Source organism: Nycticebus coucang, chromosome 12 (assembly GCF_027406575.1).
Source record: "Nycticebus coucang isolate mNycCou1 chromosome 12, mNycCou1.pri, whole genome shotgun sequence".
NCBI lineage: Eukaryota > Metazoa > Chordata > Mammalia > Primates > Lorisidae > Nycticebus > Nycticebus coucang.
In genome coordinates, this window is record NC_069791.1 from 69,194,783 (window position 1) to 69,221,599 (window position 26,817).

The window sequence follows — 26,817 nt, forward strand, 5'->3', positions numbered from 1 at the left end:
AGCCTCTGAAAACATATGTTCATATAAAAACGTGCACACAAATATTCACAACAGACAAAAAGTGAAAACAACCCAATTGTCAATCAGCTGATGAATGGATAAGCAAAATGTAGTCTATCCATATAGTGAAATATTATTCAGCCATAAAAAGGAGTGAAGTATTGATACATATTACAACATGGATGAACTTTGAAAACATTGTGCCAAAGAAAGAAGCTAGATACAAAAGGCCACATATTATATGATTTCATTTGTATGAAATGTCCAGAACAGGCAAATTCAAGGAGACAGAAAACAGATTAGTAATTGCCAGGGCTAGGGTTAGAATAATGGAGAGTGACTGCTTAATGGTTAATAGATTGCTTTTTTGAAAATGTTCTACAGTTAAATGGTGGTGGTGGTTGTACAACATTAGGAATGTACTAAAAGCCACTGACTTATACATGGTAAATTGAGGGAATTTTACCTCAGTTTAAACAATAGAAAGCTTTATATTATAATGGCATGAGAAGATCTCCAAGATATGTTGAATGAAAAAAGCAAGGTAAAGTATGCTCCCCCTTAAAAAGAGAGGTGGGAAGATGGGTAGAGGAAGAATATCCTTATAAGCATTTTAATCTAATGTATCTTTGCCAAAATATACAAGGAATTGTTACCAGTGGATTGCCTCTGGGGAAGAGAATTTGAAGACAAGGTCCAGGTGTAAAGAGAATTCCTTTTCAAATAAGCCATCCTGTACAGTTTAAATGTTAGACTGTGCATACATCACTTTTCCCCAAAACACCAAACTGACCTTTTTAAAGAGTAAATATTTAAATAAAGGGGTAGTTGTATAATGAAAATATGTTCATGGGAAGGTTGTTGACTGATGCTAGTGGGGAAAAACAGGGAATAAGATTCTAGATGTGTTTATCTAACAGTGACAGATATTGGAATAATTTTTAAGACTATAATTAGGCTTTTCCCAAATATAAGATTATATAAACACTGTGATGCATCAGAACAGAAACTAGAAGGCTGTATGAATGGTGTGACAGAAGGACTGCCAAACTGAAACGCTACCACGCAAACAATCCTCAGGGTCCGTGACTCTCCGGGAGCAGGAAAACCTGGGCAGTTGCCTCCTTCCTCTTTCCATATCAGACCTCTCCTGAGGCCTTTAAGCACTGACAAATGAGGAAGCTCTCCATACTGAAAGGAGCCTTAAAATACCACTTTTTTGATTTAAGGAGAGAGAGATTTATAAAATACCCATGAATATACTCCAACACCCCATTTTCAACCCTTCCTTTTGACTCTGAAGATCTTCCAACTGTATTATTGTCCCTAAAAATTAAATGTACCGGTTTAACTCATGGCTTTCAAGTTCCCTAGTACATTTACAGATGTCAGACAAAAAGACAGAAGACCTACCATTACCTATTACTACCTACAATCTCTAGTACAACTCAAACACACCCACACTTCCTCAGATTTGAGATTGTTTCCTACTTCTGTTAGATTACCACCAAATCTTCTCTATCTTTAAATTGGTTACAGAAGCTGCTAGTAATTTTGTCTACAATGGTAAGATCCTGGGAGTGAAAGCCAGTCCTTCCTACCCTGTCTTCTTTATTTCTAAAGCTGAAAAGAATAACAAACCTGGAAGCCTCACTTAGCAGCAGCTTTTGCAATCTGTGACTTAATTTAAGGAAGTATTCTATGAAATCTCTGAAGAGAATCTAAATTTAGATGAAAGTCTTTCACCATCAATGCCAGCCTCTCAGCTAGGGAGCTCACATGCAGAGCAGCGTAGTGGGGAGGAATTAAAAACAACTTTAAAAAAACATATAAGTGTGTTATTATCAATTGAAGGAAGTGAAGCTGGCACTACTCAACCCAAAAAGATAATTCTTTGGGCATCACCAACATCTTAATTCTTGATAAAATGATTATATACAAAAACTTTTAGGAAAGAAACAGTGAATAAGGAAGACAGATTTTCCTTATAAGATTTCTATTAAGAGAGCAATAAACTACTACTATGTATATTAAGATGGCTGTAAGGATAAAATCAGGCATCAATACTGCAATCAACATATTGTTGAAAACAGAGTTCTCTAACATTGAGTCAGAGGGGAGGGAAAAACCATCTACTTACTTACTGGTACTATTTCCTCAACACTCTGCTTTTCTCAAATGTGTCAATTTAGACCTTGAATTCTGAAATGATAAGAGTCAAAGAAAAACTGGTATGACTCAAGACTGATAATTAACAGAGTGATAATGCTATTTTCTATGCATTTTTAATCAAACCTTGATGATTACAGCTGATGTGCTGAAAAGCTAATCTTGCCCAATGTTCCATTCCCAAAATAAAATTAAAATATTACATATAATTTTAAATTAACATTTAGCAGACCAATCCTATTTCTACTCCAAAATGACTTATATGTAGCAAGCCATATATGTAGATAGATTTCAGCAGATAACTGTGTAAAGATAAAAAGAAGAGAGTGATATTTTCTCTGTTCTTTACGACTTGCATCCTCCTCTTTCCCCACCACCAATCAGCTAGCTGGGAAACACTCCCAGAATCTTCTGAAGCTTAGTTTGGAAGTAAAGCTCAGCCTTGATAAACACTAAGCCCAGGAAATGCCTTGGATGGTAGACCACTTAGAATACTTAGTTTGAAAAGAGACCTCTTGGGAAAGGACAAACTCAGTTTGATAGGCAATTTGGTGGTTTTATATTTTCACTAAAACCTCCTGGAATATTGCTGAGAGATAAAATCATAGCAGCTGGAAACTATACAAATGGTAGAGAAAAGCACCACACCCAAAGACAAGGTCCTCAAACTTCAGGGGGAAACTCTTGTTTCTTTTCTTTTCTTTCTTTTTTTTTTTTTTATAGAGACAGAGTTTCACTTTATTGCCTATGGTAGAGTGCCATGGCATCACACAGCTCACAGCAACCTCCAGCTCCTGGGCTTAGGCGATTCTCTTGCCTCAGCCTCCAGAGTAGCTGGGACTACAGGCGCCTGCCACAATGCCTGGCTATTTTATTGTTGCAATTTTGGCTAGGGCTGGGTTTGAACCCACCACCCTCGGTACATGGGGCCAGCGCCCTGCTCACTAAGCCACAGGCGCCGCCTGGGAAACTCTCGTTTCAAGGAGCTCAAACAGGATTCTGTAGGAATCAAGGAGTAGAGGGAGGGATGGTCCCCACTCCTGGTGCCACTGTTCATGTCACCTTCATTGTGCCATTTCATTAGTTACTTAATGTTGTTAGCAAATGACACTGGAAACAAGGAAATTAACTAGAACCACCCATCTTTAGTATTTTTGAAATATTAGAATCCTTGACTCTGCACTACTAAAAAGCTCACTCAATTGCACTGACATCAACATACCTCAGAGCATTTTTATATTTATATAATCATAATTTCACATCATTTCCTTTGTGTCTTTTGGACAACCACTTATGTTGTACTTGAGAATTGCTCAAAATGTCTCTATGATCCAATAATTTTCTATACTAGCAAATTCTCTCTTTGACTTTGTTCACAAGTTCAAAGGCCAATTGAGCAGAACTGCAAGGCTCACACCTATAATCCTAGCACTCTGGGAGGCTGAAGCAGGAGAATCACTTGAGCTCAAGAGTTTGAGACCAGCCTGAGCAAAAGCAAGACCCCGTATCTACTAAAAATAGACAAATTAGTCAGGCATTGTGGCAGGTGCCTGTAGTCCCTGCTACCTGGGAGGCTGAGGCAGGAGGATTGCTTGAACCCAGGAGTTTGAGGTTCCTGTGAGCTAGGCTGACGCCAGGGCACCCTAACCCAGAATGTCTCTAATTAATTAATTAATTTTAAAAAACAGAACCATCTCAAAGTGACAACCAATTTCATGAAACTGAATAGAATATGAACCAAAGTTCTTTCTCAGAGAGGACAGTGGAAAGACCTGACGACCAAGCACAGGGCTAGCCTCAACAAGAATTTTTAGACTTAAGGAAGTCACTAAAACTTTACTTGCCTTTTGACAGAACTGCAATTACAGAGCAACATTTCAAACGTGTATATATGCAATAATAATAAAGCAAAGTTTATTCTGATTTTTAGGAAATAACCAGTAGGGTATAGGCTAAGTTATAAACAGGAATAAGAAATAAATATTTAGGTTAGGGCTCTGGCCACATATACCAGAGCTGGTGGGTTCGAACCCAGCCCAGGCCAGCTAAACAATGACAACTGTAATAAAAAAAATAGCTGGGCACTGTGGCAGGCGCCTGTAATCCCAGCTACTTGGCTGAGGCAAGAGAACTGCTTGAGCCCAAGAGTTTGAGGATGCTGTGAGCTGTGATGCCATAGCACTCTACTGAGGATAACATAGTGAGAGTCTGTCTATAAATAAATAAATATTAGATTAATGAGAGGCAACGAAAATTTGGAGAAACAAATATTCTCTTCCCTTTTATGTTGTTACTCATCTGTGTCATGATAGATGGAGCCATTTTCTCTCCATACAACCCTTGAACTGATTACTTTCTGGGAAAGATGACTGAACATAGATGGTAAGAATTCAATTTGGAGACAAAAGAAAAGAACTAGCCTGAGAAACAATCTTTATGCCAACTTATAAAGTGAAAAGTCATGAAATTTCTAAAACTGTTAAACTTTAGTCCACTTAAAAAATACTCATAATGGATGGAACCTTAGGCAAGCTAGCCCCTATTGTGTGCTGGGCAACATCTGGGTATACATTTACTCCTCGCAACAACCTGATAAGGCAGAACTGTGTAGGCTTAAAGATGAATGGTGTGATTTGGCCACAGCCTCTGGTATGTGGTGAAACTGGGTTGGATGACTCCTTTACACTTTACCATCTACAAAACAGGGACAAGAATAATACCTACCACATGAATTTGCTGAAAATGAGGAAATATAACTCATAAAAAGTGCTTAGCACAGCTGCTGCCTGGCAAATAGTAAAAGTTTCAATAACTGACAAATAGCCAATTAGTCACCCAGCTACCAAGCAGCAGGGCTAAACACAAAGCCAGGTTAAGTGCACGCTAAAACCCACACTCTACCCAGGGGTTCACTAGACAACACTAGAGAGTAGTTTGCCAAAGGACAGAAAGGGCACTCCAAAGAATTATGACCCAAGGCTGAAGCTTTAAAGCTAGCACTTGCTAGAATATCATTCTAGAATACTTTTACAAAGACACCAAGCTTTAAGTATGAAGGTTCTCTAGAACCAAGAGAAGGGAAACAGGACAATAGCTTCCACAGGATCTGCCTCCCTGCCTGAGCAATTTTCTCCTGTGCACTTTAGTTTTGACCTGCTTTGCCCACAAAAATGATTCTAAACAGTGCCTGATTGTAAATAGAAGTAGGCCCAGTGTTTAAAAAAAATAATAAAAATCATTACACAAACACCAATTTACCATTCCCTGGGGCGGTTGGGGGTGTGTGTGACACAGTTAGACTCTGATTAGGTTTTAAGAGAGTATGTTACAATAAATTAGCAAGATGCTAAAGTTAGTATGTCAGAGGAAGTACCATTTTATCAAAATGTCCAGCATCAAAAAGAAGGGGAAAAAAAGTCCAAAATCAATTGGTACTTTTGGTTACATTTCACTTGCTTACAAACACTTCTTATCTACTTAGAATGGGGTTGCTAGTGATATATAGAAACCTGTTGTTAACTTTGTAACAATGCATAGAAAGGGTAAACAGTGAGCACTTCCTTCTTTAGGTCTCTACCCTCTTCATTATGTCCAGGACATCAAACCTACCAGGCAACTTAGCACAGAGTAGTTATTTAATAAATGTTTTTAAAAGCAACTTTGTAAACCATTTGGTCTGAACTTAACCCCTCTAAAATGTCTTAATAAAATACCTAAAAAGACTATCATCTGGCATTTGCATAAACACAGTAATACTACCAGTAAGGAGTGCTACTTTATTTCCTCATTAAACAGCACTCTCTGTCACCAAGTTTCTTTCCAAGTAGCAGCAACAGTCAAAACATCACAATCACAACTCATGTTCTCTATGCACTCGCCTTGTGCAGCCTTTTAGCATCTTCCAGGGCTAGAAAGTGACAAGGCCAGGACTGGAACCCAGGCTAACTGCCTCTGTTGCCTGCCCCTAGGTTACCACACTACTCAACTCAGTGGATCCGATGCTGCCCTCTGGGCATGAAAGAAGGAGGCCTTTCTTTCTACCCAGCAGGCCTCTAAAATTAGAATTTATCATCTCAATTCCTGATCTAATCTCTCAAACTTCTTTTTTTTTTTTTAATTTTTTTTTTTATTAAATCATAACTGTATACATTGATATGATCATGGGGCATCATACACTCGCTTCATAGACCATTTGACACATTTTTATCACAGTGGTTAACATAGCCTTTCCGGCGTTATCTCAGTTACATTCTACATTTACCAAGTTTACCACTGCTGCCAGAATGACACTCAGACCCTTTACTCTGTCACAGAAACGAGTGTCCTCTGGTCCATGTCTGTGCCTGGCACCCCGACTTCAGCTGACCTTCGAATGCCAGGCACTTGTGCTCAACTCTGATTTTGTTCGAATTGTTACAAATAGGCCCTCTGCCTCTCCACATCTTTCCAGAGCATATTCAAATTTGGCCTTCCCCAGCAACTAGACTTCTTTGAGGCCATTTTTATTGTTACTTAACTGTTTCTAGTAAATGTCCCACTTCCCTATGCACTGTTAAGCTCCTGGTAGTGCCTTTTTTTCAATACTTTTATCATGAGATACCATTATTCAGCATTGTGCTCAGTAATGAGGAGTATACATGGCTTTGGTATTTATCTTCTTCTAAAAATAACTTGACTAGAAAATTAATATCAAACTCTAATGCAAAAATGAGCTATAACATTAAAGAATTAAGCCTCATTATTGAAGTACTTATTTCTCCTTTATATTTTTTATAAGTATAGACAGAGTGGCCATAAAGTTCATGTGCAATTTAAAATAGCATGAAATTTAAAATTGCACATGAACTTTAGGGGCACTCTATTTCTTTTTAAAATCTACATGTATATGCTATACTGGTATTTGAGTAGTAACGTACTGGGGTAAAGCACATTTATTTGGCATTTTTTATTTAAAAGTATCATTTTTTAATTAGATATTCTTGTGTTCTTTAACAAATTGTCAGATAATCTGAACCTGGTTCATTCACTGGTTCATTTAAAGTGTTGTACATTTCACAGCTGTTAGAAAGGAATAGGCTGGCTAGGTGCCCCTAGCTCAGTGGTTAGGGCACCAGCTACATACACCAAGGCTAGCGGGTTCAAACCCAGCTCAGGCCTGCTAAACAACAACAACTGCAATAAAAAAATAACTAAGCATTGTGGCGGGTGCCTGTAGGCCCAGCTACTTGGGAGGCTGAGGCAAAAGAATGGCTTAAGCCCAAAGTTTGAGGTTGCTGTGAGCTGTGATGCCATATCACTCTACTGAGGGCGACATAGGGAGAGTATGTCTCAAAAAAAAAAAAAAAAGAAAGAAAGAAAAGAAAAAGAAATAGGCTGTAACAATCTGAAGAAGCTGGTTTAATATGTAGTGGTTCAAAACCTTCCTAATGCCTGAATGTATTTTCATTGTTACAAAGGGGTCGCAGGTTGAGAACCGCTGATGTAGAGGCTTATTCCTGACTCTTAACTATGCATAAGCAGAGCTTGGGTCTTGGGGAGGAAGAAGTTCAGAACCCAAGACAGAGGTTGGGTTCACCACATGACACACAGCTTCAGGATGCTCCACTATAGACCTGGAGGTTCTTAATACTTCAACCCCCAAGAGGGACAAGTCACTTCTCACATTTCACTAGCCAGAACTAGTTTCATAGTCCCACCTAAAGTAAGGCTGTGAGGAAATGTTGAGGAGCACAAGGATAGGCATTGAGCAGGGAATGTCTCTGCTACAGAGGCAGCTCAAGAGATTTAAAAAAAAAAAAAAATGGAGCAGTTCCTGATTTATACTATGAAACAAAAAAACAAGGTATACAACAATGCACATACTATACTATCACCTGTATTAAAACAGAGGGGGGGGGAAGGTGAAAGTGAAAAAAGGAGGCAACAAAAAATATCTCTGGAATACAGGAGAAACTTAATACCACAGTAAGAACAGTTACTTCTCTGAAGGCAAGCTCCTTAACAAGGGATGAAAAGAAAAAGAGACTAGTTTTTGTTTGGGGGTTTTTTTTGGAGGGAAGGGTTTGTTTGTTTATTTGTTTTTGAGAGAGTCCTACTCTGTTGCTCTGGATAGAGAGCCATGGTGTCATCATAGCTCACAGTCACCTCAAACTCTTGGGCTCCAGCGATCCTCTTGCCTTAGCCTCCTGAGTAGCTAGGACTGTAGGTATGTACCACCATACCTGGCTAATTTTTCCATTTTTAGTAGAGACGGGATCTCACTCTTGCTTAGGCTGGTCTTAAACTGAGCTCAAGCAATCACTCGTCTCCACCTCCCAGAGTGTTAGAATTATAGGAGTGAGCCATAGTACGAGGCCAGGAGACTTATTTTTAATACTACTCTTTTATACCATATGCATGCACTATCTATTTTAAAATACTACCTAAAATAATTTTTAGGCTTTTATATATGCACTTCAATGTAATGAGTTTTTCTTTCCTGAATAAAGTCCAATCTATTCTAGCATAATATACACCAAATCCTTGACTCTTACTGCTTGAAATTAAACAGCTGGAGTAACCATGACAAATCCATATTCCTTTGTAAAGCCTCGCTGAGAGGTCTTAGATTGGCTTCTGTCTATTCTAAATATAAACTGTGCTACAAAGCAGGTGGTATGGAAAGTACTAAGTTCATAAACTGTCTGCTTTGGGGAATAATTTTACTTTTATTTCACTTTAGTTACCATCATTTTTTTTTTTTTTTTGAGACAGAGCCTCAGGCTGACACCCTGGGTAGAGTGTGGTTCTCACAGCAACCTCCAACTCTTGGGCTTAAGTGATTCTCTTGCCTCAGCCTCCCAAGTAGCTGGGACTACAGGTGCCCGCCACAAGACCCGGCTATTTTTTGGTTGTAGTTTTCATTGTTGTTTGTCAGGCCCAGGCTGGATTTGAACCCACCAGCTCTGGTGTATGTGGCTGGTAACATAGCCACTTGAGGTACAGGAGCTGAGCCTAGTTACCATCTTCTAAAATAAAACTCCTTTTCTAAAATAAAAATGTATCTTTTGTGCTGTTAAACTGTACCCTATACAAAATACAGTAAATAAACCCTCCAGGGTTTCCAAAAACACTGCCACTGCTGTTTCAGAATGCATAAAAGTATGGAATGCACTGGGATACACTGTTTTATAAAATTATAATTAATGACCTCAAATAATATTTAAATACTTCACATGGCAGATGTGCAAGATGATAGCCCTTGTGGCTTAGGACAAGGTAACCTGGTGGTATACATGTTCCTCTCATGTAGTTTTTTTTTTTTTTTTTTTTTTGACACAGTCTCACTACAACGTTTTCAGTAGAGTACTGTGGCATCGTAGCTCACAGCAACCTCCAACTCTTTTTGGGCTTAAGTGATTCTCTTCCCTCAGCCTCCCAAGTATCTGGGACTACAGGCACCCAACACAACACCTGGCTATTTTCTTTGTTGTAGTTGTCGTTGTTGTTTGGCAGGCCCAGGCTGTGTTCAAACCCGCCAGCTCCAGTGTATGTGGCTGGCGCCCTAGCCGCTGAGCTACAGACACCAAGCCACCATGTAGTTGTCTTAAAAGTAAAATCTTGCCAACATTCAGCTAATGATGTAAGCCATAAATAATGCAATACCAGTTAAGTCAAGTGCCCAAGAAGACTTCCATCATTTATTTCAATATTGGTGTCAAAAAATAGGTTTATCCTATCCCATTCATAACTTTTACTTTTGAGATAGAGCCTCACTCTGTCACCCTGAGTAGAGTGCCATAGTGTCATAGCTCATAGCAACTTCAGACACCTGAGCTCAAGCAATCCACATGGCTCAGCCTCCCAAAGTACTAGGATTATAGCACCAGGCCTGGCCAGCCATTCACAACATTCTAAATGCCAGACTCCTAGGAGAAATTACTCTACCAAGGCTATATGCTATCCTCATTGACTCTAGATACCTCTAAATTTGTACTAAGCATATTACATAGCAACTTTTTGCTACACCAAGTTGGTACTTAAATAGCCTGTGACTATCACTCAAGCTCTACAATACACATATACTGTCCACATTTAAATTTCAGTGGAAAATCTACTACCATGCAGTGCTTTCAGATATCAATATTATACTTTCCAAACTAAATGTGTTTGAGTATACCAAAGGCATTTTGCTAAGCGGGATTTATGCCAATATTCCATGCTATTCTAAAAGGTTTCAGGCACTATCACTTAACCGCTCTTTAGCTTCTAAACTGGTTTATCCAACAAATAGTAATGACTTCCAAAAATATATCTCATTTTTCTAAATTGCTGAAGAAAAGCAAATAACCAAAGTTGCCAAGCCTATCTTGGGTCTTGTATAATCCACTACTTAAGCCTATAGAGTAAATTAGTGATTATTAAATTTCCAATACTGCAGGCTAGATGCTGGTAGATCAGTGAATAGGGAGCCAGCCACATACACTGAAGGTGGCAGGTTTGAGCCCGGCCTGGGCCTGCTGGACAAGAATGACAACTGCAACAAAAAAATAGCTGGGCATTGTTATGGGCACCTGTAGTCCCAGCTACTCAGGAGGCTGAGACAAGAGAATCACTTAAGCCCAAGAATTTGAGGTTGCTGTGACCTGTGATGCCACAGCACTCTACCAAGGGTGACATAGTGAGACTCTGTCTCAAATTAATTAATTAATTAATTAATTTCCAATACACTAGAGCAGATCTGATGTTAAGTTTAGGATGAAAACAAAAATGAAAAGAAACTTCAGATCACACTGTATTATGTTTAAACCAAAGACAGATGGCATAAATTTCTGGGTATGCAAACAATTGCTAGGACTTTCAAGTCAGAGGCAGCCATAATACCATATATTACAGATTCTAAGACACATTTTTCATAGTTTAACATCTCTGAAATCTTCAAATGAATCACATGTTCTAGTGTAATTACTGATGTTTCTTTTTCAGTGGTACATAAAACAGTGGTGTGACTTTCGAGCAAAGTCATCTTAGATTTGCAGAAATAAGGCTATGTTGATACTAGCTAAAATGTATTGAACGTTACTATGTACCAGACAGTGTATGTGGATTATTTCATGTAATACCCACAATAGCACTCTGAAGTGGTTCCAATTATTTCTCCTATTTTTATAGCCAAGGAAACTAAGGAATTAGGTCACTTGTCTAAAGGTAGAGGGTAGCTCTAGAAGTAGTTCTTCACCACTCGCCTCACCAACTCCACAGACGGAAGAGCTCAGGGTCTGAAGGAGCCAACCATTCCTTGGAGCACAAGTTCAAACTTCAGCCAAGTGTCCAATAGAAGTGAAAATACAGAGCTCCAAATATAAAAAATAGACATTAATTCAAAGCATTTATTATAAGGAAAGGTTGGTAATCATTTATTAAAAATTATATTCTTGGCTCAGTGCCGGTAGCTCAAGTGTTTAGGGTGCTGGCCACATACACCAAGGCTGGTGGTTTCAAGCCCGGCCCGGGCCTGCCAAACAACAATGATAACTGCAACAAAAAAATAGCTGGGCGTCATGGTGGGCACCTGTAGTCCCAGCTACTTGGCTGGCTGAGGCAAGAGAATTGCTTAAGCCCAAGAGTTTGAGGTTGCTGTGAGCTATGATGTCAGAGCACTCAACTGAGCCTGACAAAGTGATACTTTGTCTCAAAAAAAAAATTATATTCTTACATAAAAATAATTCTTTTGTTCTTTGTATACATCCTGAATTCCATCAGATAATTAGCATATATTTTTTCTTAGAAATGTCTTATTATCTCTAGAGAAATAATTTAAGAATGTATTCCTACAGTTTGTTCCTGAATTTTGTTCAAAAATAGTCCCAAATAAAACATTATACAGGCTCAGTGCCTGTAGCTTAGTGGTTAGGGCACCGGCCACATACATAGGAGCTGGGAGGTTCAAACCCGGCCCAGGTGCGCTAAACAAAAATCACAACCACAACAAAAAAATAGCTGGGCGTTGTGGCAGGCACCTGTAGTCCCAGGTACTTGGGAGGCTGAGGCAAGAGAATCACTTAAGTCCAAGAGTTGGAGCTTGCTGTGAGCTGTGACACCACAGCACTCTACCAAGGGTGACATAGCGAGGCTCTGTCTAACAAAAAAAAAAAAGAAAAAAATTATACAATAATCCAAGAACATTTTACAATATAAATTGACAATGAAATTTGCTGGGTTTTGTTCACATATAAAGGTACCATTCCCAAATTTCCCTTGGCAAAAATTCTTGACACTTTTATAAAAATACATCTTTTGCTTCACACTACCAAAAAAAAAGGTATACTTCATTTTTTGGAAGTGCACTAAATGGTAGCTTTACCTTCCTTATACTTAAGTATATACAAAGCTAATATTATACATTTTAAGAAAACAAATGGTATCATCTAGTTATTTGTTGATTACCTTTCCAGCATCAATTTTCCTATTCTCCCCAATGTCTCAATTCTGTGTTTTAGATGGGACTAACCTTAGGACATTCAAAGATGGACCCTAATTGTCCAACCAGTACAACTCTTTGTCCTAGCCATCCACAGTGGTTGGTTCAGAGATGAATGATTGACCCAAACTAGGCCAATCAGATAAGTGAGAGGATTGAAGTCCAGAAATGAGCTATAAGGAAGGAGACTTTTAACTTTTTTGCTGGATTCAAAGCTAGAAGCAAAGAACCATGGGAACTGCTGGTAGCCACCTTTTGAGCACAAAGGGAAGAGATAATCAAGAACAGTTCTCAGATCACAGCGCCAAGAAACAGAAAAGTCAAGTCCTTGCCAGGTTACTGGCACTACTTTTGAATTTCCTAATTAACTAGCTAAAATTCTCTCTATTAACTGGCATAAATTCTCTGCCAATTTATGCTAGTTGTTCACCTACTTACATCTGAAAGCATCTGGCTTTTAAGAAATAATTTTTAAAAACCAATACCAGGAAGTACACTATTGTACATAAAAGACAGAACTAAGAAAGTGGAATTGCCTGAAGGAGGCAGGGTTAAAGTCAATGAACATCTGCCTAAGCTACCTGAGAATTTAATGATCTTCATTAACCAAGAAAGAAACAACCACACTATAGTCTCACATAGTCACTGAGACTATAGGAACGCTAAGAGACTTGGCAGGAAAGATTCAAATATGGAAATGCAGCAAAAAGGGAGAAAAGGGGGGTCCTTTCTGCTATAAATTGCAATCCAGGAGAACCAAGATGAAGAGAGGGAGGGAAATGGCAGGCTTAATAGGAGGTAAGAACATAGAGTAGGCAAAAGAAGCTTGATCCCCCGGCTTCTCCCACTCTTGTTAGATATTCTCAGCCTGAAAATAGGAGACATCATTCAAGATGCAACTGCAAAGCTTGGGCAAGGGGCAAATAATGCAGTACCTCCACTCCAACCGGTTATTCCCAACAGCCCTGAGGGAGGGGCTAAGGAGAAGGCCAGAAAACTGAAGGCTGTGAAGATTGGCTGAATTCTAGACTTGAAAATTTCAGGCTTTGGTTCGAGCCTCTGGAATTGTGTAGAAGGTTCATTTTTTAGGGTGTCATATAGTCAAAGAAGCCCCAAGCCTTGTTGCCCAATCCCTAAGCTCTCATATGATCAACAAGAAGCGGCCTACCAACACAAGGGTATCTCCAGGGAGAGCAGGGCCCAACTCAGATGTAGTGACATTAATTCTCTCATTCAATAAGTATTTGTGAACACCAGCATGTGCCAAGCAATGTGAAATAGGCATACAGAGGTAAACAAGACAGCAAGACCCCTAGTTTCATGGATATTACACACAGGAACAGAGAGAGAAAATAAAGTTGACTGGATACCTACATGAATGATGTGCATAACTGATGAGGGCTGTGAAGATAGTAATAGAGGCTAAGTGATGGCAAGAAAGGAAATGTCTACGATGGGATGGTCAGGGAGGGTCCCTGAGGTGGTGGCACTTAAGCTGAAACCTAAAGGATCAGAGGAAGAATCAAGAGGAAGAAATTAGGGAAGAGAAATAATTCCTGCAAAAGCCCTAAAGCAAGACCAAGCTGGCCCTGTTTGAGGAACAGGGTGGTGGCTGTAGCCTAGAGACTAAGGCAGAGAGGGGCACAGAAACCAGAGAGATAGATGGCAGAATCACAAGGATAGTTGGATTTTATTTTGAATAAGATGCCACTGGAGGGCTTTAAGGAAGGGAATGACATGATCTGATGTATGCTCTTAAATGATTTTTTTATTTTTCAAATTAATATGAGGGTACAATATTTAGGTTACATTGTTCTCACTTCCCAGGGCAAAGTTCCATTTGTAGAACAGCCCCTCGCCCAGGGGCGTGTTATACACCCTCACAATGTGCACGTTAGGTGAGATCCCGCCTCATGCTCTCCCTCCTGCCAATCATCCTCCCCCACCCCAAACTGAACTATATTAGTCTTTTATTGTTCTTATGAGCAGTGATTGTTTATATATTGATTTCATATTAGTATGGATATTTATTTTTCCATTCTCGCAATACTTTACTAAGAAGAATGCATTTCGGGCGGCGCCTGTGGCTCAAGGAGTAGGGCGCTAGTCCCATATGCCAGAGGTGGCGGGTTCAAACCCAGCCCTGGCCAAAAACCAAAAAAAAAAAAAAGAATGCATTTCAACTCCATCCAGGTAAATGTAAAAGATATAAAGTCTCCATCTTTTTTAATGGCTGAATAGTATTTCATGGTATACATATGCCACTGTTTGCTGATCCATTCATGGTTGATAGGTACTTAGGTTGCTTCCACAACTTGGCAATTATGAATTGAGCCACAGTAAACATTCTGGTGCAAATATCTTTGTGGTAAAATGGTTTTTGTTCTTCTGGGTAGATACCTAGTAATGGGATTACAGTCTCACTTTATTGCCCTCAGAGTCCCCTGGCATTGTAGCTCACAGTAACTTCAAACTCTTTGGGCACAAATCATCCTCTTGCCTCAGCCTCCCAAGAAGGGCACCCACCACAGTGCTCGGTTATTACTGCTTAGGCTGGTCTCAAATTCCTGAGATAAAGCAATCCACCCACCTTGGCCTCCCAGAGGGCTAGGATTATAGGAATGAGCCACCACACCTGGCCTTGGAAGGTCTACTTTTAGATTTTTGAGGATTCTCCATAATTCTCTCCAAAAAGGCTATATTAGTTTGCAATCCCACCAGCAGTGTAGAAGTGTTACCTTCTCTCCACATCCACACCAGCATCTGGTGTTTTGGGACTTCATGATGTGGGCTAATCTTGCTGGGTTTAGGTGATATCTTAGAACGGTTTTGATTTGCATTTCTCTGATGATTAAAGACAATGAGCATTTTTCCATGTGTTTGTTGGCCATTTGTCATCCTTGGAAAAGTTTCTGTTCAAATCTCTTGCCCACTTATAGAGATAGCTGTTTGCACTTTTCTTACTGTTTAATTTGAGTTCTCTAGATTCTAGTTATCAGGCCTTTGTCAGAGTCATAAACCGCAAAAATCTTCTCCCATTCTGAAGGCTGTCTGCTTTGTTTGTGGTACTCTTAGCTGTGCAAAACTTTTTACCTTGATCAAATCCCAGTTATTTATTTTTGGTGTTGCTGCAATTGCTGGGGGTGGGGGGGTGTCTTCCTTATAAAGTTTTTTCCCAGGCCAATACCTGCAAGTGTTTTCCTCACACGCTCTTCTAGAATTGTTTATTGTTTCATGTCTTAAATTTAAATCTTTTATCCAATAAAAATCAATTTTTTATTTTTATTTTTTTCTTTTGAGACAGAGCCTCAAGCTGTCGCCCTGGGTAGAGTGCTGTGGCATCACAGCTCACAGCAACCTCCAACTCCTGGGCTCAAGCGATTCTCCTGCCTTGGTCTCCCAAGTAGCTGGGACTACAAGCGCCCACCACAACGCCCGGCTATTTTTTGGTTGTAGCCATTATTGTTGTTTGATGGGCCTGGGTTGGATTTGAACCCGCCAGCTCAGGTGTATGTGGCTGGCACCTTAGCCACTTGAGCCACAGGTGCCGAGCCCCAATGAGAATCAATTTTTTTTTTTTTTATTAAATCATAACTGTATACAATGGAGAATCAATTTTTTTGTCAATGGTGAAGAGGTGCGGGTCCAGCTTCGGTCTTCTACATGTGGATAACCAGTTCTCCCAGCACCATGGGTTAAATAAGGATTCTTTTCCCCAGTGCACATTTTTATTAGGCTTATCGAAGATTAAATGACAATATGTGGCTAGGTTCATCTCTAGGTTCTCTATCACAAAAGGAAGAACATACTATGCTTGTGGCTGGGAAGCATGAACATTGGTTTTTTTTTGTTTGTTTTTTTATAGAGACGGTCTCACTTTGTCACCCTCAGGAGAGTGCCGTGGCATCACAGCTCACAGCAACCTCCAGCTCTTGGGCTTAGGTGATTCTCTTGCCTCAGCCTCCCGAGTAGCTGGGACTACAGATACCTGCCGAATGCCCGGCTACAGCAACGTTGTTAAAATGTCAATACTAGACAAAGCAATCTATAGAGTTAATGCAATCCCCATCAAAGCATTAATGTCATAAAGAACTTGAAAAAAATAGTACTTTGATTCATATAAAACCAGTAAACAGCCTGAATAGCAAATACAGTTCTTAGAAATAAAAACAAATCTGGAGGCATCACGTTGTCAGATTTCAGGTTATACTACCAGGCTATAGTGATCAAAATAGCATGATACTGGCACAAAAATAGAGACACAGATCTATGGAATAGGATAGATAATCATAAATGATTTGGAGATGGCAAACAGTTCAGTCCCAGGGACAGAGAGGGATGGGTGTGGCTATAAAGAGATAGCGTAAAGGAACCTGGGACATGGTGCAATTCTCCCTCTTGATTGTGGTGGTGGTGACATGAATCTGCACAGTGATAAAACTCTATAGAACAGTATACACACACAGAGAGTTCATGTATAACTGGTGAAATCTGAATATGTTTTGTGGATTGTACCAATGTCGATTGCCAATTTTCTGGTTTTACAGATAAATTTCACAAACATGACATTGAACAAAAGAAACCAGTCTCAAGAGTGCATATAGCACAATTTCATTATTATGAAGGTCAAAAACAAGCTGTTAAAAGTCAGGACAGTGACTGTCTTTGGAGGTTGGAAGTAGAAATCAGGAAGGAAGTATTTTCAGGATTGCAGGGACGTTCTAGGTTCTAGCAATGTTCCATTTCTTGATCTAGATCAGGGTTTTCTCTAACAAGAGTGACATTTTTGATTGAATCACTCTTGTTGGGGGCAGGGGGTGTCTGCATTAAAAGATGTTTAGCAGAATCTCTGGCCTCTACCCACTGGATTCCAGTGGTACTCACAAAGCCATGACTATCAAAAATGTCTCCATAGGCCAGGGGAGAAGAGAAAAAAAAAAAAATGTCTCCAGATATTGCCAAATATTTCTATTCCTTTTTTTTTTTGAAACAGAGTTTCATTTTGTCGCCCTCAGTAGAGTGCCATGGCATCATATCTCATAGCAACCTCCAACTCTTGGACTCAAGTGATTCCCTTGCCTCAGCCTCCCAAGTAGCTGGGACTACAGGCATTCGCCACAACACCAGGCTATTTTTAAAGGTCTGGATCTTTCTTAGGCTGGTCTCTAACTTCTGAGCTCAGACGATCCATCCACCTCAGCCTCCCAGAGTGCTAGGATTACAGGCACGGGCCACCTCGCCCGGCCCTTATGCCAAATATTTCTTGGGGTATAAACCTGCTCCCACTTGAAAATCACTGGTACTTCAGTTTATATAAAGTATAAAACTGTTTACTGTCTTTTCCTGTATATGCATGATATTCCAAAATACAGAAGCAGGGAGACCATTTAGTAGACTACTTCAGGCATCCAAGTGAGTGGCAAGGAAGACCTAGGTCTAGAATGGTAAGAGCGGAGATGGAGAAAAGTAGAAAGACTCAGGGTGTGAGTTATTAAGTAGAAATGATAATTTCTAGAGGATGAGAAAGAAGGGAATCAAAGATATCCAAGTTTTTGGTCTGAACAAGTTACTGGTTGATAGCATCGCTTACTAAGATAGGACAGACTAGAGTCAGAGTATCTTGGGGGAAAACTGTGGGAGTGATAAAACCATGAGTTATCCAGAGGCAATCAATGTGCTGTTCCTGTACAAGAGAATGTGGCATATGCTCCAGCCAGAAAAGACTATATACTTCCCATTCTCAACTCTTTCAAATAATAGTATTCAGTTTGGTTTCCTGGTCTCTCTCCATCATCACACAATGCTGTCTTGGACATGATTAAACTTGTCATCCCTAAGACATCAAACCATGAGAAACTCCATCTTGCCCTGTCAAGAACGACCATCCAGCCTCACCATATTCCCAGAACCGTGGCTAAAGGAAGAGAATGTTGGAGCAGACGGTTAAGGAAGCTGCACTAGCCAGGAGAAAAGGCAATGTCAGTAGCAAATCTCTTTCCTTCTCTACTCTAGAATTAGAACAAACAAAGACTTCTATAATCAATCTTTTAAACATCTCTGAAGTAGAAAAATAACATTGCATCAGGACAGTTTTGGTCACAAGTAACATCTAAATTAAAAAGAGCTCGATGCAAAAGATGATTATGCAGGAACTACGACAAGGCGGGGAGCGGGCAGAGACATGAACAGAAGACAAGTCCAGATAAACTCTGGTGGCAGAAACAAGAGAACCTGAAGATAAATTAGATATGAAGAATGACAATAAGTCTTAATTTTTGGTTTGAGCACCTGGGTAGATTTAATGAAGCGAGGAAGACTGGAAAAGAAGGGTTCTGGGAAGGGGAAGGCAAGAAAACTGTTCTGGACATGTTACATGTTAAATTTAAGTAGACTAGGCATATTAAGCTAAAGACAACTACGAGGGAGAAGAATGTCACATTTCTAACCTTGCATAATTACAGAGGAAAGAAAGGCTATCTCACCAAACAAAAAGAGAAAGAAAAGCTTGTTTCACTAAAGCCTAAGAAGAGTTAAATGACTATCCCATAAGTAAACTTAGGCCTTTCCCTACACCTGACTATTGATTATTGCACAGCATATAAATTATAGTTGTATTAAGTGTGCCTCTTAAGTATTTTTATACCAGCACATAGGTAGCCATTCAGGATAAGAGACACCATCCTCTCTCTCCTGAACAATGAATTCTTAGAGAATAAAACAAATTGCATATTTTTTTTAAACCTAGAAATACAAACACATACCCAAAAAAAGCCCTTTTAAGCTTGGCTTGATGTTCTGACTCAAGTGCGGAACTATGGAGAAACTCTCTGAAATCTATGAAACACTTGCTGTACAGACCTAAGGCATTAATATCACTGGCATGTAAGAACAGGCATCAAACAATTCTCAAATCTATAAATTGTTGGTAATACATATAGAACAATAGAGTAAAACTTTGGACTTTTTATACCAAAGATCTAAGAGAAAAAAAGGCAATATAGGCCAGACACAGTGGCTCACGCCTGTAATCCTGATACTCTGAGAGAGGCCTAAGAGGATCCCTTGAACTCAGGAGTTTGAGATGAGCCTAAGCAAGAGCAAGACACCCCCCCCCCCACTAAAAACAGGAAAAATTGTTGCAGGCTCCTGTAGTCCCAGGTATTTGGGGAAGCTGAGGCAGGAGTATCACTTGAACCCAGGAGTCTGAGGTTGCTGTGAGCTAGGCTGACCCCACAGCATTCTAGCCTGGGGCAATTAAGTGAAACTCCAACTCAAAAAAGAAAAAAAAAAAAAAAAGGCAATATATTACACAGGGTTGCTACTTTTTCTACTTCCATTGAATCCGATATCAATATTTCCTTGAAGTTCACAGCAAATGTTGATTATAAATACTGGAACAATGCTAAATTATTATTATGGGCATAAGCAAGTGAGCATTTTTACCCCCATTTTGGGGATGAGATTATTTTACAAAAATAGGTCAGACATAGCCCCAAATGACATTCCAACAAATTACATAAGCCAGCACTATTATTCAGAATCAAGACCCCAGTTTTTCAAAGAACTCACTATACAAACTAGGTCTAAAAGCTACAAATTTCTGAACCTGGAAAGAATCACTTGACTTTAATGTGCTAGAGAAGCCTTTTGGATCTTGGGGGGTAGTCTCAATATCAGAATAAATAGACTGCCTGAAAAAACAAGTTTGTTCAGAGCTACAAAACAAGTGTGCAAAGCATTTTACTCTGTAGAACCCAAGAACCCTCCTGGTAAGAAAATACAATACCTATAACCATGGGTATGTGCTTTGAAATGCTATTTTAGCCCTTTAAAATGCATCAGCATAATCATTTTGAATTTTCAGAATACTTACATTTTAAAACAGTGGTTACTTTCGGCAGTTAATGGACTTACTAGTTGCTCTAAGAAATTCTTTTCTTAAGAACTTTTTAATGTTTTTTTTTTTTTTTTTACATTTTTTTTGTTTTTGTTTTTGTGCGGTTTTTGGCCGGGGCTGGGTTTGAACCCGCCACCTCCGGCATATGGGACCGGCGCCCTACTCCTTGAGCCACAGGCGCCACCCAAGAACTTTTTAATGTTTTTAATTGCTGAAAAGCAATATATGCTCAAGAGGTGGAAGGAAGGGAGGAGATTAAATACAACAAAAAGAAATCTCTCTCCTCTTCTCCTCCAGGATCTGAGTTCTCCTCAGAGGAAATCAAGATGTTTTCATCCCTATCCAGTAATATTCTATACAAATATATCTATATATTTCTTCCTTTATTTATATTTTTTGTTTTATTTATGACTTAGAGAGTAGATATACTATCCATTTTTCTGGATCATGCTTTCTTTTCCTACTCAATAACGTATCTTAGAGAATGTTCCATCTTATTCTTTTAAACAACTACACATCCTTAGGGATACATAATAATTCATTAAGTAGTTCTCTTGATCCATATTTAGGCTGATTTCAGTCTTTTGTAATTTCAAGCAATGCTGCAATGATTTTGCACATTAAGACTTTACATAAATGCGTGAACATATCTGTAAGAAAAAAATCCTGGTTCAATATTGCTAGATCAAAGGATATAAACAGTTATTATCTGACAGACAGTACCTACTGTATCAATTTGCATTCCCCACCAAAACTGTAAAGACCTCCTGCTTTCCTACACTGTTGTCATCACAGAAGATTTTTCAAATTCCTTGGTCTGCCAATCTGCTAGACGAAATGTGTTTCACACTTAGTTTTAATTTGTATTTTGTTTAGTATGAATGGCCTGACTGTCCATAAAAAAATAAATTTTTTTAAAGAAAGAAAATGGATATTTGGGAGAAAATAGGGCTGAGTGTCTTTTGACACATTTAAAATTTTAATTTTCTTTTCCTGAATTATCCATATGCTTTCCCTATTAGCTTATTGGCCTTTTTCTAATTGATTTTGAAATCTATTTATATATTAAGAAAACCAGACTTCTGTTTTCTCTAAGGAATTTTCTGAACACCCAGAGAATTTATCAATTCACTGCATTATTTTTCTATGTTGGCCAATTGGTTCCGTTTTCTTCAGTGTCAAAATACATCATTGGCTTTATGATTTACATATTATTTAGAAATAAGAGATAATGGGGATCTATGTATTTACATGTGCTACCCCTATAAATAATTCATAAGTACTCATTAAACTATTAAAGCCATCCATCTTTATCAGGTCCTTGTGTGACATAAAAAAGCAGATCTCTCACATTACACACAGAATAAAGTCATGAAAAGATAATAATTCTATGTACTCCCTTCTTTACCATGGTACTTTTGTGAGTTAGAAATAAAAATCAGACCTGATTCTCAATCCAGTGTTTAAGCCTTAAGAATGCCCCATGGCATTTAGAAAACTCAGTATATACCCACATACAAAGAAGAAAGCAGGCTTCTGTGTACAACAGACAGCTTCACAACATTCTCTTCCAGACTCCTGAAAGCAACTTCCAAGCTGGACTCAGGAGATTAAAACATCTGAAATGCATCACCCAGCAGCCTGCAGAATAGGTTCGTGCTCAGTGATACATGATGTTGCCAACATTCCTCAGCCAATTAGAATTCCTTTCAGCTGCAGTGGAGGTGAACACAGCTGGAATTACAGAGTGGGGCGCATCACCAGACGCATTGATTGTACATTATTTAAGCCTTGTTTTAAAACAATAAAAGGGCTTTTTTTCCTTTAATCCAAAAATGTGAAAACAACATTCCACTTAGTTTAGACATCTAAATGGATTAAATTGCATATGTAGACAAAACACTAATTCTAACATTTTAAAAAGCTATCTACCTCACTATGTGCTTTTGTTTTTTAAACATAACTCCACAGCTCTCTTTCAACTAGAATGGCCTTAAGGACTTTAGTCGGAGAAAGGTATGGTACCCATGCCACAATAATTTTTAAATTGGGATCTTTCACTTACAAATTAACTCATAAAACAAGCAAAATAGTAATTTTAATTGTTCAGTTACACACACACACAAAAGATTTGTTTATTACTTATTTGTTTAAAAATATTTAACTTTGGCCAGGTGTGGTGGCTCACGCCTGTAATCCTAGCACTCTGGGAGGCCGAGGCAGGTGGATTGCCTGACCAACCTGAGTGAGAATGAGACCTTGTCTCTAAAAAATAGCCGGGCACTGTGGTGGGCGCCTGTAGTCCCAGCTACTTGGGCAGTTGAGGTAAGAGAATCACTTGAGCCCAAGAGTTTGAGGTTGCTGTGAGCTGTGAAGCCACAGCACTCTACCAAGGGTGAAAAAGTGAGACTCTCTCAAACAAACCAACAAAAAAAATTTAACCTCTAGCCGGGCGTTGTGGCGGGCGCCTGTAGTCCCAGCTGCTCGGGAGGCTGAGGCAAGAGAATCGCTTAAGCCCAGGAGTTGGAGGTTACTGTGAGCCATGTGAGGCCACGGCACAATACAGAGGGCCATAAAGTGAGACTCTGTCTCTACAAAAAAAAAAAAAAATTTAACCTCTAAAATGATTTTGAAATTACAAATTCTTATTTGATCCAAATAAGAATCCTAAGTTAGGCTTTCTCAACTAGAAAAGCAGAGCATTGTGAAGATATCAAATTATTTCATCCATCTGAGGTTTTCTGAACCACTCAATAAAATGCACAATTCAGCTATTTTAACTTTAAACCAGTGCCCACAAATGTGTTACAAAACAGCCAGTCTAGTTAACTGGACCATTGAGCTGATGTTAAAATTTACATTCTTTCTTTTTAATTCATGAGGAAATACTTTATAAGTAACTCAGCCTCCAGAACATTGTTTCACCCAATGTTCCACATTAGAAGCCAACATTGTGACTGAAGCAACAAAATGAACATTTGTAGAAAAGCAGGAAAAACCTGACATATAGAAATTACTATCATGGTTGCAAAAATAGAAGTTTTAAACTTGAGGAACTGTATTAAAGGGTCGCCGCATTAAGAAGGTTGAGAACCACTGCTTTAGATAATTCAGCTCAAAGAATTGCCTCGAATGTTCCTTCTTAAACTTGAGGCCAACCCTATGGAAAATGTCATGCCAACTCAGATGCAGAACATGGCTAAAAACCGCTCACTTATTCCTTCTCATCACAGCAATTGTGTTATGGTTGTTGAAACAAGTTTTGCCCACCTTACATAAGTAAAGTTTTTTGCTGGTACAAATTGATAAAGTCAATGCTCTTAACAGTTTTCTTAATCTTTCTTAAGAGAAACATAACTATTTTGAATCAATTGGGTCACCTAATAGTTATTGATTAAAGTTATTAACAACTACTACTACAACTATTTTGCTCCCAAATTACATCATCTAAATAGCAAAACACATGTCAGCCTTACATCGCATGTGCTACAACTTTAAAAATAGCCTCACATTTCCATATGCTATCAAGGAAGGTCTCTTTCCCACTCTCTACTTGGAATTAGAATTTTTCTCTCTTCACAATATGCAGTCATGCTCCAAAAGATATAAAAAATACAAGGAGGTATTAGGGTATTTCAAGGCATAAGAGCACAAAAAACTTTAGGTACTTGGTATTTCAAATGATTACCATTAGAATAAAATTTAATTTTCTGGAAGAGCACTATGGAACCCTTAGAGCTGAAAATTCCATTCTTTTACCCAAAACAGCCTAAAAAATGTACCTGGGATTCATTAGTGTACCACATAAGAATAGAATTTTTGCAAATTCTGCTTATTGTTAAATCAAAATGTTTCCCAAGTGTTTGATTTGCCAATGAACTCTAAAATGTCTGCATGATAATGGTGTTTAAAAAACATCAATTGATTTTGCATATATTATGCCCCCAAACCTATTGAAACCATTTGAAAACTATTTTCCTACTAAAATACCATAAAGACATTCATTAAAATTATGCTACTTTAATGTAAAGACTCAAACATTCTTCTGTTTAGACCAGGTTGCCAAAGCAGTTCAACATATTACCCAACAGTTTTCAAGAACAAAGAGAATTGAAAAGGGGGAAAAATTCTTAAAACGGATCAATATACAACATTAATGCTTGGCATAAATCAAACACAACTGCTGTGCTTAACACAAATTTCTCAAATCAGAATTGAGAACAACAGAAAGTACAAGTGCCTAAAAGTAATTTGAAATAGGTATCTAAATTGATATACCTATTTGAAGTAGGTATCTAAATTGATATACCCTGTGAGGAAGAGGATCAAACAATGTTAGAATGGAGTTGAAAGCTCATTTGACATATGAAGAAACTAACCAGAAAAGTTGCATAATTTATTTCCTATTATGCCATTAGTGGTAGATCTGATCAGAATCCAAGTCTCCTAACTCTAAATCTATTGCTCTATTCACCACCAAATACAACCAGGGGGCCCAAAGTTCTAAATGTTCTTTTATAGGTGCAAGGTCTTCTTTGTCTTTACAATGAATTATGCCTGTGTGATATCCATTGATGGCTAAAATATCTCATTTTTAGAAGTCATTTTTTCAAATATCAAATATGGAAATAAACTCTAAGATCTGTAACAAAAGCATTCAACTTTTGGAAGACAGCTACCCAACATACCATAAAGATTAGGCCAAATCTATTCAATTGTCAACAAAATCAGTTGCACCATTTCCACATAAATTCCATATATTAGCATTGCACTTGTACACAATTCTACTATACTTCAATCCTATTGTAAGGACAATCACGTTCACAGAAACTGTGGGACCCTTAATAACCTATATGGGAGCTGAAGGTAAGGGAAAAAGTGTTTCGGAAAGAACACTCATTACCTGATCTTTCCATATCAAATGTCACCCAAAAACTCTTTAAGCATTCCTGAATCTATAGCATCTAAATTCCTGAATCCAAAAATAATTTGGGAGGAAGGCAAACCGAGTCCTCCTTTTCACAAGGAAAAGGCTAACTGCTAAATAGTATTGGTTAATATAGATACATCTGACACAAACATCGTAATTAAAAACTATACCTGCTAAAACAATCACATTTCTACCAAAACTCACAAAACCAGTTACTTCTACTTTTAACAAGAAAATTAGGGCGGCGCCTGTGGCTCAAGGAGTAGGGCGCCGGTCCCATATGCCGTAGGTGGTGGGTTCAAACCCAGCCCCGGCCAAAAAAAAAAAAAGAAAGAAAGAAAATTAAGACCAGTCTTATGTCAACTACAGATTACACTGTCAATCAGAACCAATTAAAACTGTCAGTAAACTTTTACAAGTATTACAATGTCAAAAATGTGACTTTTATGTAACCACAAAAATAACAATGTTGTATACTGTATCTACATAGTGAGAATGATAAGTCTTTCCTATCCACCCTGCCATAAAGGAGTACGTATCTCCTAAAGCAAAAGATTCTGGGGATACAAGTATACCTGTTACTTTATAAAACCAGAGTTTGGGTCTAAACCATTATGTGACATCTTTTGAAAGAAAAAAAATGTTTCTTAAAACAAAAGTTGGATCACGCACACTTATGAGCATTCAAAATAAATTTTTGAAAAAAATTACCTACTGCTGTTTTCATGGATTTTACCGATGACTTAACGGCAATGCATATGCCAAAAAGTGTTCAAAATGTTCATTCTCTCTTTGAAAGGACCTGACCAGACCCCGACTTTGGAGTTCTCATCAGACTGGCCACTGACCAGAAAAATCCAAGGGAAAGTCCGTGACAGGAATTAGACTGAACTTTTTATTTCCTTTCTAGAATTGAAAATATTCGAGTTTGGAAAGTCCCAAAGCAGAACTGTGTGTGCTACACTACAATCCAGCCTTCGGGATGAATTTAAACTGCCAAGTCGGAGACGGTGAAGTGGGAGAAGAGGCAGCAGCACTGTGGTACAGAAGAGAGTAAGAAAGGGAAGACCCGGTGTGCAATTTCTGAAACCGGTTAGGAGGGGCACCTATAGCAGACAATTCGCATCTACACACATCCAAATCACCAAGCCACAGGCCCACGGCAGAGCGTCGCGCTCACCCTTAAAGGTGGCACTACAGAGCCACCTAGGAAACACGGGCATTTCATTGAAGACGAAATGAGAGTGAATCAAGGAGCCTGCGTTTGAGCAGCTGCCAAAGCCTCCAATACGCGTGGGTGGAGATAGGCGCCTACAGGGGCTGAGGGATGCAGGGAGCCGGGTGACGGTGAAGTGCAAGGCA

General features: G+C 38.8%; 1 protein-coding gene across 6 annotated transcripts in view; it reads right to left on the bottom strand.

Moving 5' to 3' along the window:
* Positions 1–26,817, bottom strand: part of SMURF1 (SMAD specific E3 ubiquitin protein ligase 1) — a 135,465-nt gene that overhangs the window by 107,317 nt on the left and 1,331 nt on the right. The window contains exon 2 of one of the 6 annotated variants that reach the window (XM_053556212.1): positions 2,141–2,202. The exons of 4 other annotated variants lie outside the window; for them this stretch is intronic. The gene's annotated coding sequence lies outside the window, so the exon portion shown is untranslated. Of the gene's footprint in view, positions 1–2,140; positions 2,203–26,817 lie in introns of those variants that run through there. One more of the 6 variants, XM_053556213.1, reaches the window with a different exon arrangement.